Source organism: Dromiciops gliroides, chromosome 4, assembly GCF_019393635.1.
Source record: "Dromiciops gliroides isolate mDroGli1 chromosome 4, mDroGli1.pri, whole genome shotgun sequence".
NCBI lineage: Eukaryota > Metazoa > Chordata > Mammalia > Microbiotheria > Microbiotheriidae > Dromiciops > Dromiciops gliroides.
The window spans coordinates 278,972,369-278,988,215 of record NC_057864.1 but is presented as its reverse complement, the minus strand read 5'-3'; the positions used below and the strand labels follow the sequence as shown (position 1 = coordinate 278,988,215).

At 35.5% G+C, this 15,847-nt stretch overlaps 1 protein-coding gene across 1 annotated transcript in view; it reads left to right on the top strand.

Annotated features, from left to right (window-relative positions):
• The window catches only part of KHDRBS2 (KH RNA binding domain containing, signal transduction associated 2), an 840,272-nt gene extending 836,482 nt beyond the window's left edge, over positions 1-3,790 (top strand). Inside the window, exon 11 of the transcript XR_006352721.1 lies at positions 3,434-3,790. The gene's annotated coding sequence lies outside the window, so the exon portion shown is untranslated. The remainder of the gene's footprint in view (positions 1-3,433) is intronic.
• The last annotated feature ends 12,057 nt before the right edge of the window (positions 3,791-15,847 follow it).

The window sequence follows — 15,847 nt, the reverse complement described above, 5'->3', positions numbered from 1 at the left end:
ATTAACAATGAATTCATTCTTAACCTGGGTTTATTAAAATGGAATTTGTGCTCAGGTATGTTGAATCACAACTCATATTGATAAATCATTACTGTAACAATTCATACCACCCATAGTCACACTCCTCTGAAATTTCACCTATGACCATGAAGAAGAAAGAATCCCCACACCTTAGAATTCAGTCCACAAACAAGTTAGTAGAAACTCACCCAACTTTTCTGCAGGACAGAGAGGTGGTTATTTTAAGTATTTGAAGATATAAGGTTTTGAAGTATATTTCAATTTCTTGTTTTTTCCACCTAATCCTCCACTTTACAACCATTTCCTGGCTTTTAAAATCTTGTCCATGTCAATAAAGATAGGACTAAGAAGTTTTTGACCTCACTGAGAAAAATATTGCTACTTGTACTTATTGGAATGCTTAGTAACCCAAATCAGGGAAACTAAATAATGTGAAATGCAAAGTACTTGAAAAAAAAGGGAGGGAAAGACAGTTATTTTTTTATGATTCATATGATTCAAAGGTTTTAAAGATAGTATGGAATCCACTTTGTTGTGAGGGGAAATAACAGTTTCATTTGTGGGTCTTTCTTTTTTCAACAAAATTACAATAAAGGACATAGTATATAATTAGTTCCTGACAAAAAAAGATCTAGTCAATTTTGCAGGCTGAAAATTCAGTATACTGAGGTATATCAAAGGAATAAACAATTTTAAAGTATATATAGCACCTATGACATACCAGGCATTCTGTTAAGTGCTTTTTACACATTATCTCATTTGTTCCTTACCACAACTCTGAGAGGAGGATGCTATTATTATCTCTATCTTACCCTTGAGGAACCAAGGCAAAGAAAGATTAAGTGATTTATCCATGGTCACACAGCTAGTAAGTGTCTGAGGTCAAATTTCAACTCATGCCTTCTGGACTACAGGTCCTATGCTCTACTCATTGCACTACCAGCTTCCTCTAACCAAGAAGTTTGTCTATGTGTGTGGGGGTGGGAGAGAGAGGTGGGAAAGGATAGGGAGATCCATACCTATGATTTTACAAAAGTGGGAACTCCTTGTATAGAAATTCCCTCCAAATCAATAACTCATCTATAACATAGTCTTTGAGAGTTGCCTGGGGGAACTAAGAGGTTAAGTAACACAGCTAGTGCTAGTATATGACAATCAATTAGTCAATAAACAAATATCTATTAGCTGCCTCCTATATCTGGATGCTGTGCTAGGTACTGAGAATATAAATATAATGAATTAGGCAATCCCTACTTTTCTTTTTTTTTTTTTTTAAAACTAGGTCACCCACTATCATCCTGGCTACAACTCAGGAGCCTATTCCCACTACTGACTGACTCCAATTCTGACCTGAATTGATTTGCCCCTCCCTGGGCAACCTGATACCCCCTTCCTTTATCCAGCATCTCACTATCTTGATGCAGAGCTTAACTCAGACACTGAATCAGCTTTAGTCCTAATGGAGTTCAGAATTGCTGAGCAATAGAGCTCTACCAGCCTCAGCTTTTTTAGTAACTGGAAACAAATCCCTACTTGCAAAGAGCTTACATTCTGTAAACATTTAGATACCTATGTATCTAAATAAAGTTTTATATTCAAAGTTTTATATTCAAAGAGAATATGATAGATTACACATAACTTCATCAGCATAAGGAATTTCTGGCTGAAGAGATTTCCTCTACCAATACAAGTTAGCACACTCTTGGCATCTTATATTCTCAGAGAGTTGCTGAACACAGAGATTAAATGACTTGTTCAGAGTCACATAGGAAATATGTGCCAGTAACAAATCTTGAATAGAGATCGTTCTGGGTCACTCCATGCTACATCATGCTATAAATAGGGACAAATACAAGGGAAGTAAATACAAAAAATTTGGAGGGGCTAAGAGGAAGGCAATATCATTTGAATGGATCAGAAATGGATCCATGTAGAAGTTGTGAAGCTTGAGCTATGTCTTGAGGGAAGAGGAATTCTCTGAGAGAGAGGTGACTAGAATATGCATTGTAGGGGGGCCAGGAGGTGGGAAGGGATGCAAAGGCATAGAAATAGGAGTAGGAGATGAAGTGATGAATGTGAAAAACAGGGAAGGGAATGATTTGGCTTCATGGAACATAGAGTAAATGCAAGTTAAGGAATGGATGATGGAAAGATAGAATGAGTCAAGGTTATGAAAGGCTTAAAAAGCTAGAGCAGTTTATTTTCATTCTAGAATCAATACAGAGCTAATGGAGTTTGTTGATTAAGAGAGTGACAAACCTATACTTAAGAAAAATCATGTTGGCTGCATAGACTAGAGTGAGGAAAGACGTAAGCCAGGAAGATCAGTTAGGCAGATCCCAAGGGCACAACTCTACCTGCTACTTCACATTTCCTCTTGCATCACCTAAATCTACATTAAAGAAAAGAAAATGTCTAAAGCAAGATTTAGGGTGTAGATAGTAGGAGGCAGTAGAGTGGGTCAGTAAGTGAGTGCACTGAACTTGGCATCAGGAAGAACTGAGATCAAACCCTGCCTCAGATGCTTACTAGCTGTGTGACCCTAGCCAAATCACTTAACCTTTCTCAGCCTTAGTTTCTTACCTGTAAAATGGGAATAATATTAACACCTACCTTAATAAGTACTTTGGGGCATCAAATGAGATCATATATGTACAGGGCTTGGTAAATTTTAAGGAATTATAAAAATAAGCAGTTATAGTAGTAGCAACAGTAATGGCTGAAGCAGCAGTTATAGTAATAATAACAATAGAGTAGCAGCAGAAGGGATTAGGAAAGAATGTTGTTTCCCCTTAAGTTTTTGACCTTAAGGTGCACAATAGAAAGAACATGATTTTAGAGATATGTTAAAGAATTATAATGTAAATAGTTTTCCTCTTTCCATTAATTTTTAAAAATAATCACAATATGTCACTAGACACTTATGCATATTGTGTATACTTTTCTTATCTAAGTAATAACCTGTCTACATTTCATGGATTGTCCATAATAAATATGCTATGAGGATCTGAAATTATTTATTTGATGAAGAAAATTGCTGAAAATTGAATGAGAATTGTTTACTATCATTAAACCTTAGAAAGTAATGCGTTTCATAGAATCCTAGAAGTAGAAGAGACTTCAGAGGTCTCCCAATCCCAACCCATATTTAGAGGAATTCCCTCTATAAATATCCAAGAACTGGATATTTAGACTTGAAAACCTCTAGGAAAGCCATGAGCTACTGAGATAGACTATTTTATTTTTGGTCAATTCTACTCATAATAGTTTTCTCCTATAAAGCTTAAATCATCCTCTTGCTCACCAATAAACAGAACATTTCAAATTTCTCTTCTATCAAATAATCACCTAAATACTTAGGATCATAGACAGGACCACAGAGGCCATCTACTCCAACTCCTTCATTTTGTAGATGGAGAAATTATGCCTAGGGAAATAAAGTGACTTCTCCAATATCATGAAGGTGGGAAGAATCAGAGGTGGGATTTGAATCCCCTGCCCTCCGAATCTAGAAGACTATGCCAAGCTATGTCCTTGAAGACAGAAGACAGCTGATGACAACTCACCTGATATCTCTTCTCCAACCAAAATATAACCAATTTCTTCAATGTATCTACATATGATAAGTGTCCTGATCTCTCACTATCCTGGCCATCTTCTTTTGGAGGTGTCTCAGTTTGTCATTGTCCTTTGTAAAATATGACAGACTTGAGTTCAACATATCACCTGTCCAGGTGCTACTATCATCATCACCACCACCACCACTATTTAAAACTACTACTACTACTACTACTACTACCACCAGCTTATTAGTACTACTACTTACTACTACTACTATTACTATATACTACATTACTCCTATTTATTATTTGACATTATTAAAATTGGAAATGTACAGAGTGGGCCAAAAGTCATGAAGGGGTTTAAATATTTAATAACTCTTGTAGTTTTTTTGTTTTAAATTTACAATACCATAGTATCATATATAGTATATTTAGGAAATGGATTTACATTATGTGTGAAAAATCAAATCTTATAAATGGTAAAAATAAAGAAAAAATTTTCAAAAAGTTATTAAAACATCATGACTTTGGGCCCAACCTGTAGATGACTTTTATTTGCCCTGGATTACCAGAAGGGGTTGCTGAAAGAAGACAGACAAAATTAATCTTAGTTTTAGCTGATCCTATATTCCAGTACCTAACCTCTAAACTACATTGCAAATATCTTTGGAAATACTGAATTCAGTGATAGTTTTTTTGTTTGTTTGGGGTGTGTGTGTGTGTGTGTGTGTGTGTGTGTGTGTGTGTGTGTGTTTATGAGGGTTAAGTGACTTGCCCAGGGTCACAAAGGTCTTAGGTGCCAAGTGTCTGAGGTCAGATTTGAAATCAAGTCCTCCTGAATTGAGGACCAGTGCTTTATCTTCTGCACCACCTAGCTGCCCTCACTGATACTTTTAAAATAACATGAGGTGATAGGGGCGGCTAGATGGCGCAGTGGATAAAGCACCGGCCCTGGATTCAGGAGTACCTGAGTTCAAATCCGGCCTCAGACACTCGACACTTACTAGCTGTGTGACCCTGGGCAAATCATTTAACCCCCATTGCCCTGCAAAAACAACAACAACAACAAAAAATAACGTGAGGTGAGAAACTAAGGCAAGAGAAACAGAACTGTATAGGATGTACTCTTGAATCTCCAGTCCTTTCCCTATCATGCCAATGCTAAAGATACCTTCATTCCTCTCTGCCCACCTCCAGGACCCCATTTATTGTTGTTAAGTTGTGTCTCTTCATGACCTTCTTTAAGGGTTTTCTTGGCAAAGATACTGGAGTGGTTTGCCATTTCTTTCTCCAACTCATTTTATAGATGAGGACTTGATACAAACTGGGTTAAGTGACTTGCCCAGGATCAACACAGCTAGTCATTGTCAGAGGCCAAATCTGAACTCGTGAAGATAAGTTTTACTGAATCTAAGTCCAGTGTTCTATCCATTGTACCACCTGGCTACCCAGCACCCCTTTCAGTTCACTTTTAAGTGCTATCTTCCCTTATTAGAATGTAAGTTCCTTGAAGGCAGGGAATGTCTTTCTTTCTGCTTGTATTTATATTCTCGGGGCTTGGCATAGTGCCTGGTCTACAGCAAATGCTTAATAAGTGCTGATTTGAAATTTAAGCAAAAGATAAATTAAATTAAAATACTATATTTTGTCAAGCACTGGCTTCATACAAGTAATTATTTTCAGATCTTGGAGAAAAAAAAGTTGTTATGCTTTAAAGATAGGTAGGTGGTGCTGGAGATAGAGTGCTGGAGGGGCAATGGATAGAGCACTGGCCCTGGAGTCAGGAAGATCTGAGTCCAAATCTGGCTTCAGAAAATTGATACTTTGTAGCTGTGTGACCCTGGGCAAGTCACTTAATTGTCTCACCAAAAAAAACTGGATAGAGTGCTGGACCTAAAATCAGGAATATTTTTTTAAATCAAATTTAGTAGCTATATGACCTTAGATAAATCACTTAATCTCTGCCTTAGTTTCCTTATCTATAAAATGGAGATAATAGCACCTGCCTCCCAGGGTTTCAGTGTTGGGTTTTTTTTGGTTGTTGCCCTTCTTTCTCAAAGAGGACCAAAATGACCTCACTACAATGCGGTCAAGGTACAGTGTATCTTACTATGGCTGACCAGACCAATAGGAGCTCAGAAGTTTCTACCATGGGTCTAGCAAAAATAGTCCATATAAACATTTGGAGTAGATATGTCTCTAAATTTGCACATCTCACTTTTTTTTGAGCTACTGCAATTCTTCATTCATATAGCACAGTGCCTTCTTTGATGCATGCACATCATGCTAGGTGGTCCTTTGCTAGTGTCTCCCCTGTCTTGCAATTGATTCCAAAGTTATTCATTGAAAACTTATGAATGTCCTTCTATTACTTCTTCTGATCTCCATGTGCGTGTTTGACTTGGTGACTTCTTTCTAAAATAGTCTTTTAGGCAAATGGACATTTGGTATTCTAACAATGTGGCCACTCCAGGAGAACTGTGCTCTCTCAGTAGAGTTTGAATGCCAGTTTAGCTCAAGAAAGGACCTCAGAATCTGGTAACTTATCTTGCCTGGTGATCTTCGGAATCTTCCTAAGACAATTCAAATGGAAGTGATTCAGTTTCCACAGGTATACGACAATGAGGTCAGTACAATGGCTCTGTAGCTCTTCAGTTTTGTAGGCAGCCTAATACCTCTTCTCTCCTACACTTTCCTTTGGAGCCTCCCAAACAATGAGCTAGCTCTGGCTGTGCTTGTGTCAACCTCATCATCTATGTGGACATCACTGAAAAGTATACTGCCAAGGTAAGTGATTTTTTGTAGCGTATTTTGCATAGTGCCTGGAAGATAGTAGTTACTGTATAAAGTATTATTATTGTTGTTGTTGTTGTTTTTATTATTATTTAGCTTATAGTCTAGTAAAAGGGATGGCACATACCAAAATAACTATAACATAACTCAATATATGTTGATTATAGAATAGTGTTATGTAAGATCAAGGAGGTTTTATGGATGAAGTGGAAAATAATTTGAGTTTCAAAATTTGGAAGAAATTTATCACATATGTTGAGTTGAGGGGAAAGGGGGTTCAGGGTATAGCTAGTACCATGAGCAAAGGCACAACAAAACTGTGTATGTACATGAGAAGGCAAATAGTTTACATGGGTTTAAGTGTGATATATGTGGAGCATAATTGGATGTGAAAAATCTAGAAATGTCTTATTAAACTATAGAAGTAGTTGGTCAACAAACATTTTCTAAGTGCCTGCTATGTTGCCCGGAACTTTGCCAGGACCTGAGGACACATAAAAAGAAAAAAAAAATCAATCCTTGCTCTCAAGTAGTCCACAATCTAATGTGTAAATAAATATAATGTAAGTATCATACCAAAGAATTTTGAACTTTCCTTTTCAATAGCAGTAAACCCTGAAAGAATTTTAACCCAGTAGGGACATGATTAACTCTATGCAAATGAATAGCAGCAATTTAAGGAATGAATCAGAAGGGAAAAGCATGGGGAGGACTGATTAGAAGACTCTTAACAAGGGCCACACAGTCTGGGAGTAAAGAAGTAGGGACAGATATGAGAAATATTTCAGGGAGAGGAAGAACTAACAGTATTTCATAACTGACTAGACATTAAATTGAGGGATATGAAAGCATTAAAGATGGCACCAAGATTTTAAATATGAAGTAGAAGGTGAAGACTTATACCACTGAGAGAAATGGCTAAAAAATAATAACTCATTCTTATATGACATTTTAGGGATTTGCAAATGTTTTTGTCTTCATTATCTTTGAATCACATAACAGTCTTTCAATAAAAGGACTACTATTATCTTCATTGTATAGATGAAGAAATTGAGATTCAGAGAAATTATGTGGAATAATCATAATTTTCATCTGAGGTGAAATTTGAAATGCCAGTTTTTAGATTCAGATCTAGCACCTTACTGACTATAAAATGCTATCTTTCAAAATCAGAAGGATGAAGAGGTTGTAGTGGAAAGATAATCAATTCACATTTGAAAATGTCAAACATAAGATTACAATGGGACATCCATATGGAGATTAAGTCCCATGTAGCTTCACTTGTAGGTTTATGACTCTTGAGAATGGTCTTGCCTTATTTGATAGAGATTTTTGGTATCTGTATAAACTATATCCAAATTCATCAATTTAGAATATTAATTAAGTTACAATCAAATTATTTACTGCTAGTAGAGTGTTTATTTTTTTAATTGTTAGGGTATTCTAAAAGATTCTAAAGATATTGCAGATGTCACTGAATATGGTGGCACATGATGGTAACTAGCCCATTTCAGAAATGAAACAGGACAAAATTCTGGCCAATCAGTAGTAGAATTAGACAAATGACTGGTCACTATACAACCAGGTGAAAAAGAGAAAGCCAATCTCTCCACTATCCCCTCCCCCCTAAAAATTATTCCAAATGTCTCAAATTGGCTAAAATAGCCCAAATTTTAAAACACTGATACTAAATGGTCCCTCTGGCAGATTCTACTCGAGAGCTCAGCTTATTGTACTAGAAGTTATATTGTGAATTACTTTATTAAAGAAAATCAGTCATGGGATAATTAGCAAAAGATTCAAGTACTTAATAGTTTGGCAACAAGGGTGCTTATGGGGTCTCTGCAATGCTTTGTGAGTTCTGTTCTCATGAGGTTGTGGTTAGAAAGCTATTTTCTGTTTAGATCAAGTGTTGCTCATTTGAAAATGTCAATTTAGTTAAGAAATGATGCAAGTGAACATCTAGATCTAGATTTCCTTAACCAATTTCTACTATGGAGAGACATGAGGAATTTTGACTTTAAAATATTTCAGAAAAAAACCCATAAACTTGTATACCTTTAGTTTTGGTATTAAAGCCTCCATCATTCTTTCCAAAGATTGTATTTCAATAATAGTAGCCTGCATGCTTTTTAAAGCATACCCACAGCCTTTTGTGGGAAAACAATACATTTTTATTTAAATTTTATTTTAACATTAATCAACCCACCATTAACCCCCCTCCCAACAGTCACTAGTTTAAATGAGCACAAGCAAATTTCAGTCTTTCATTCTTCAATCTGTAAATCAGAATGGTGGTTTGTAGAACAAAAATCAAATTCAAAACAGTGCTACATAGGTATCAAGCAAGCAGTCATGTATTAAAAGTAGAGAGGTAAAAATCTGTTTAATATGATTAGGAACAAAAACTTGCTCTGCACAGTTAGCAAAACATTGTAGAACACTTGTCAGTCCATTTCCTATTAAAATGCCTGAGGGGACAATGAAATGGGTGTACTTAGTGACACTTTGCTTCTCTATCCTCTATGAAGTTTAATATTCTGACTTCTTGCTACTCAAAATATATTAATTGATGACAAGTGGTTTGCTTCTGGCAAAAAGGGCATTTATTAGAAATTTCATTTTCCATCATAGTATTCATCCTAAATTCGGAGAGAATTGGAAAAGAGAATTACTAAGTCATTCTATTGGTTGTTTTAAATGTGGCATGTTTTATTTTTCTTCATTTTTTCACCAAATGAAAGGGCCTAGATGTTTAATGATAAGCCATGTATATTTTATAGTTTTTGCTGTAGTCACTTAATGTTTTGATTCACTTTCTATGGATCATTTTCCTCTAATTTACTTGCTAAAGATTCATTTTCTTAGTGATCCCTAGATACCTATAATGAGCAAAGAATTAAATCATGCTGTTTGGTTGTTAAAGCAAAAGCTGTGTATAAAATAGTTGATCCTGTTTTTCTTGTTATTATTGGACTGCTTTCTCTGCTTTCCTGTCTTTGACCATGTTTCTCAAATGAATGATTCAGGGGAAGATCTGATCAATTATAATTAATTAAAAACATATTCCAAGAACCAATTATGTGTAAGGTATATACCATTAACAAAATATGAGTGTATAGAGGGTCTACCCTACTTCTCTGGTCATCCTTAAGTATTGTGATCAGTCATCTAAAGGCCTATCCAGTTGTCTACCATTTTTTTTTAAACACTTCACCCTGCTTTAAAATATTCCATCTCTATTATTCACACAAAAAGAGCCAGAGATTTCAAGGCCATAGTTTAGAAGATGGCAGCCTCATATCCCAACTAGCTATGTGACCGACTGTGGACAAGTCACTTATTTCTGAACCTCAGTAACCTCATATGTCTAAAGTGAATAATAATAACTAGAATATTGATGGCACCAAGCTGTTGTGAGGCTTAATAAAATAATGCACCTTCAACATCGTCCAATTTACACCTAATAAATGCCTAATAAATGCTCATTCATCATAAATGAAATTTCTTATTATTATCACAAAATCCCTATAAAAGTAGGCATTTCCCCTATATTAAATAGTTTCCCCCCTTTGTTTAGTCTCCCCCTTGCCAGCCTCATGATAATTGATTCTTATGCATCTAAAATATTAGGTGTTGGTCAGGTTGTTTGTTTCTCTTCATACTCTTCTGCAAATGTTAGATTAGATGGTTGAGATGGAGGCTAGGAAGAGAGCAACAACTAAGGCAAGATGACTGGGGCTTTCCCCATGGAACTGATAGCCCTTATGATCCTTCAGCAGTTTAGAAACAACAGAGTTTAGCATTAAGTTGACAAGAATAATTATAAAGGTACTTTTCTTCCCTTTCTCCACTGCTCCAACCCCACAGCAACTATATGCCCAGTAAACTCACAATAAACATGGATTACCCTACTGCCCACCCATTATATAATGGTCACTTCTTTTCCTCATAGGGAGCTTTTTCCAAGGTCTCTCCCTCTTCTTCCTCCATACTGAATTTGTCTCTAAGTTACTTTGAGAGTAACCCCTGCACATTTGTGAGAGCTGCCCATAAATGCTAAAATTGTGAGGGAGATATCCCTTTGGGAAATGAAGGACTGGAAAAACCTGGAAAATAAGACAAAGGCATACAGAAAGAGTGGTAAAAGCACCCAACATATTGAAGTTCCTTATCCATTTGAATTACTAAACAGAAATCAATCAAACCCAAACACATTTCAAGTTAATGAATTTAATTATGCAAAATCACCAGGACCATACATTCCATAAGAAAAATTTCTGTAAAACCCTGAAAATAAATGGCCAGAGCCATAGAGGTTGTTCATAGTGTCAACTCTGAAAATACCAAAGAGCTCACAGAAGTTTTACACCAAGGGTTGACTCTACAAAATAAAAATAAATAAACCAAAGAGGTTATTTCACTAACTGTAAACTATGACCAAAAAAGCTACAGAGGTTATGCATCAACTATTAACTCTGAAAAATAAAATCAGAGAGCTCATAGAGGATATAGGCAAAAAGTCTTCTTTATTCTGTTGGAGGAATGAAACTAGTTGTGCCTGCAAGAGTATCCTCCAAGGCCAAGGAGACCCAAGTAAGTGACACTAAACCTTGATCCATATAGTTGTGATTGGACAAAGAATCAGGCAATGAGGTGTAACCACAGCACTGAGATGTAATAGTAGCAATGAAGCAAGTTTGCCTAGTGACAAAAAGTCATTTTGTACATAGTAGGGTTTCATGACTGGAAGGTGGTTCCTGCATGAATTCGTGTAAGCTTAGGTAACACCTGGGGCTGGTTTGAACCAGTTCTGTGATTTAGCTACAGCAGAGTTCATCCAGAAAAGTGAGTGTAAGGATAATTGTTATGCCAAGCTCAATGTATAGCTTGTTTGATGGTCCTTAGCTCTGGAAAACAAGGTGTCTCTTAATAGTAAGAAAAGAGAGGAGTAAAAAGAGGAGTGGTCTTTGGGTGAGGGTCCTGACATTCTTAAAGTGAATCAAGTTTTTAACTTCCATAAGGATGTCAATATATCTTCAATATGTCTTTTAAAATTCATTATTCAGAGACACCTCTCTCCATAGTGCTTTCCCTGTGGTCAACAGGCTTTCAATAAAACTTGGGAAACTGAAAAATAAAATAAAATTTAAAATAAAATTAATTATCCATTGAATACCTATAATTTTTATAGAAATTTCCTCATGATGCCTAAATATATTTATCAAAATAAGCATGTGAAAAATACATTTGAAATGTCTTCAGCTTGTATTTCACATTTATATCTTGGATTTTTAGGAATATACTATAAGGATAATGAGTTTCTCACCCAGCAGTCATGTAAACAGCTGTTATTCTTTTTTTTCCTTTTTTTTGGGGGGGGCAATGGGGGTTAAGTGACTTAACCAAGGTCACACAGCTAGTAAGTGTCAAGTGTCTGAGGCCGGATTTGAACTCAGGAACTCCTGAATCCAGGGCCGGTGCTTTATCCACTGCACCACCTAGCCGCCCCCAACAGCTGTTACTCTTGATGAAGTAAGAATTATGAGATTCCTTCAAAATATTCCTGGGCAAAAAACCTTTTGATAGTTTCTAACTTTGAGCATGGTCATGATTGGATTGAAATCTGACACTAAGATTTTTAAGAAAATTCACTGTCAAATTATTTCTAGAGAATGATAATTGTGTTGGCAATTTGTGCTTTTAAGAGTACTTTTATTTTTAAGTGGCTAGTTAAAAAAACTCTGGAAAAATGAACTGATAATGGAAAATTAACATCTTATGACCTAGAACTGTAAAAGATCATAGAAAATATCTAATCTAATTCTCTTCTTTCAGATAAAAGAATGATTCCCAGAAAGTATAAATGACTGGTCCAAAGTTATATAAGTAGCAAGTGAGCAACTCAGAGCTTCTGGGTCCAGATCAATACTTTTCCCACTACTCAGGCTACCTCTTAGATATAGTTGTACATTTATATCTATATCCATATCAATATCCATCTAAGGTATGTAGTATGCTTCATACATGTTATTTATATAAATGCATACATATAGATGATAAAATGATGATTATTAAGATAGATGAGAGGTGGATATACAAACAACCTATCAGTAATAATGCAATTTTAAAAGAAAAGGAAAAGGGCATAAACATTTCTATATTACTCTACTATGTGCCAAGCTCTGTACTAAGGCATTTACAAATATTATCTCATTTGCTTTCACAATAATCTTGAAAGATATGTCTATTATTATCCTCACTTTATAGATGGGGAAACTGAGGTAGACATAAGTTGACAGAATTAGTGTCAGAGATCAGATGTGAACTCAGGTCTTCCTCACTCCAGGTCCAGTGCTATATCTCTTGTAACTCCTAGCTATCAAATGAAGTTTCCTACTTTCCTTTCATGAATTTTAAGGCTATGTCACTTTGCACCAATCCAGAGAACATTAGTGTTTTTAAAGCCATAGTTTTCACATCTCACAAAATCACCTTCTATTCATTTCAGTAAACATTCATTAAACTCCCACAATCTCCACAACATTATGCCAGACTCTGGGAATATACACTGATCCTCAGAGATATCTTCTGTTCTATACAATAAAATTATAAAGAAAAGTCACAAAATGAAGAAAAGAAGAAAATTCCATAAACGAACTAATTTGAAAAAAAATTTGCTTCTTAAAACATAAATCACTAATGATGAAATTTGTGTCATGTTTTTGCTATCATAAGAGATTATGGTATTCAAATTACTCTGTGCTTTAAAATTGCATTTATTGATTTGAATTGCTTCTTTGCACAGATTTCTAGCTAATGTAGACTTTGAAGCACAAATGCAAACTATAACCTTAATGAGGATCATCATAGTATCATACAATCATTTCTTGCTTTCCTATTTATGTTCAAGACTCCTTGGCTAGCTGTTAGTGATAAATATCAAGGATAAGACATAATCTCTGTTCTCAAAAAACCGTATAAATTCAAATTAATATATGATCAGGGCTAAAAATTAAGTTATGTTAAGAATTCTTTATTTTTCAGTTGTTTTGCAGTCTTGTCTCACTCTTCTTGACCCCATCTGGGGTTTTCTTAGCAAAGAAAATAGGTGGTTTGCCATTCTCTTCTCCAGTTAATTTTACAGATGAGGAACTGAGGCAAACAGGGTCAAGTAACTTGCCCAGGGTCACACAGCTAGAAAGTTATCTGAGGATAGATTTGAACTTACAAAGATGAGCCTTCTGAAGTCTCAGCACTCTATCTATTGTACCACCTAGCTATGCTTAATCATTTCATAAGACTTAGATGGGAATTTAGTCTTAAAAGGTGTTTTGTGCATTTGTGTTTTCTTAATTTAGAAATAAGGGGATAAGAAGAAATGAAATTGTTTTTGGCCATGGTGGACAAAGCCACTGCTAATATGACAGGTCAATGAAATTTATATAAACACATTCACAAATACATTCTAAAAATCTTGGAATTTATTTTCTCCAGATTGTACAGGAAATAAGAATCTTGTACAATATCACATAACCTTCCAAGCTTCTTGATTTCCTGTTTTCATATACATATCTACTACTGAATGAATGGAGACACCTTTTCTTTCTAAGGGTAGATTGGCCTTTATTGAGGTTTGTGGAAATACTCCTAAAGAGTATTCATTACCAATAAATGCCCAAGAAAATGTATAATAAATAGTAATATTCCCTCATTTTCTCTATAAGAAATAGTCACAGCCACTTATTCGTTTACTTAAGATAGGATGTAATTTGCTGAACTGCCCCACTTTGTGTGATTGCTGCAGTTAAATGGATCTTCCATTTCCTCACTCTCTACCCATGTAATTGATGCCTACTATTGTATGGAATTCACTTTAAACCCAATAGCCAATACCACCATGCAGATAGACTGAGGAAGATGTCAACTTTAGGGGGGGAAAGGGGAAGAAGAAAGACAAAAAGATTGCAGAGATTGAATATGATAGAGGAAGAACTAAAGCAGATGGCAACATGAAAGGGATAGGAGAAAATTGTGGTTTTCTCAATTTACACTATAATTTTACTGATATTATCTGGTTGCTATTTCTATGTTCCTCTTTTAGTAACTGAAATATTTAAAACCAGGGCAGCTAGGTGGCGCAGTGGATAGAGCACCGGCCCTGGAGTCAAGAGTACCTGGGTTCAAATCCGGCCTCAGACACTTAACACTTACTAGCTGTGTGACCCTGGGCAAGTCACTTAACCCCAATTGCCTCACTAAAAAAAAAAAAAAAAAAAGAAAGAAATATTTAAAACCAACAGGTCTTCTTGATGGGTTAGCCCACCCAGTATTCAAGTACAAAGAAGACACTTTAAAAATACCACAAGGATGTCATGTAAATTCTTAGACAGTGTTTAAAGGTGTTTTTTTCCAACCATACAAGTATTATTAAAGGCTATCTAATAATAATGGAAAGTTGGCAATATGGGATGAAACATCATGTGCAGCAGAAAGAGTTAAAATTAGTCATAAGGTATGTTTTTGTATTCTGGCTCTCCCAATTGCTACCTGTGTAGTTAAGGCACTTATTCTCCCTGGACCTCTGTTTCCACATCTGTAAATTGGTGGTAGACAAACTAGATGCTCTCTAATGTCCCTTACAGATATAGACTGGTGGTCTTGTGATCCAAAGTGACAGAATTATTGTGAGATTTGTCAGAAAAGTCACAATTTTTCCTACAAATATATCCTTCAATCAGTATATTATGAATATTTAAAATAAAATTCAAACAAGTATCCAAATTGTATGCCATTTTCTCATCCTTAATTCTGCTAGTTCATCATTGTAAAAAAAAAAAATTAGTCTACCTTAATGTGGAAATGAGATTGGAAATGATACCTACTATTCAGTTATATAATGTCTCTTGTATAGAGAAAATTTTTATCTGACACCAATCATGAAGATGCCTCATGTAGGGAAAATGTTTATCTGATGACAAATAAAACACTAATTACCCCATTAAGATTTCACATGGGGGGGGGGGAAGACATCTGAAAGAAAGAAAAGCCCATCTAGATGAGAGAAGAAAACCATAACCCTGAGTATACCTATAGTCAGGAAAAATTTTGAAAAGGTCTAGTTAGGTTACAATTTCTTAGCAGCAAAAATTGGCTTACCTCAGGAACTCTTTCAACAAAATGCTTGTTTTGAACATGTGAATTCTTGTTGGATGGGAGGTTTCTGGGAAAACAAAAACATTTAGTTAAAAAATAATCACCTCTGACCCCTTTTTATTCTTATCTATATATTGAGCATAGTTCGGTGGCACAGTGAATAAAGTGACAGCCTAGAAGTCAGGAAAACTCATCTTCCTGAGATCAAATGTGGCCTCAAACGAAAATGACTGAGCAACAATGATGTATAGAGGGAACATGGGTGTAACTGTATGGCTAGATGGGAGGAAGAATAGAAATCTCTAGCCTTCTCC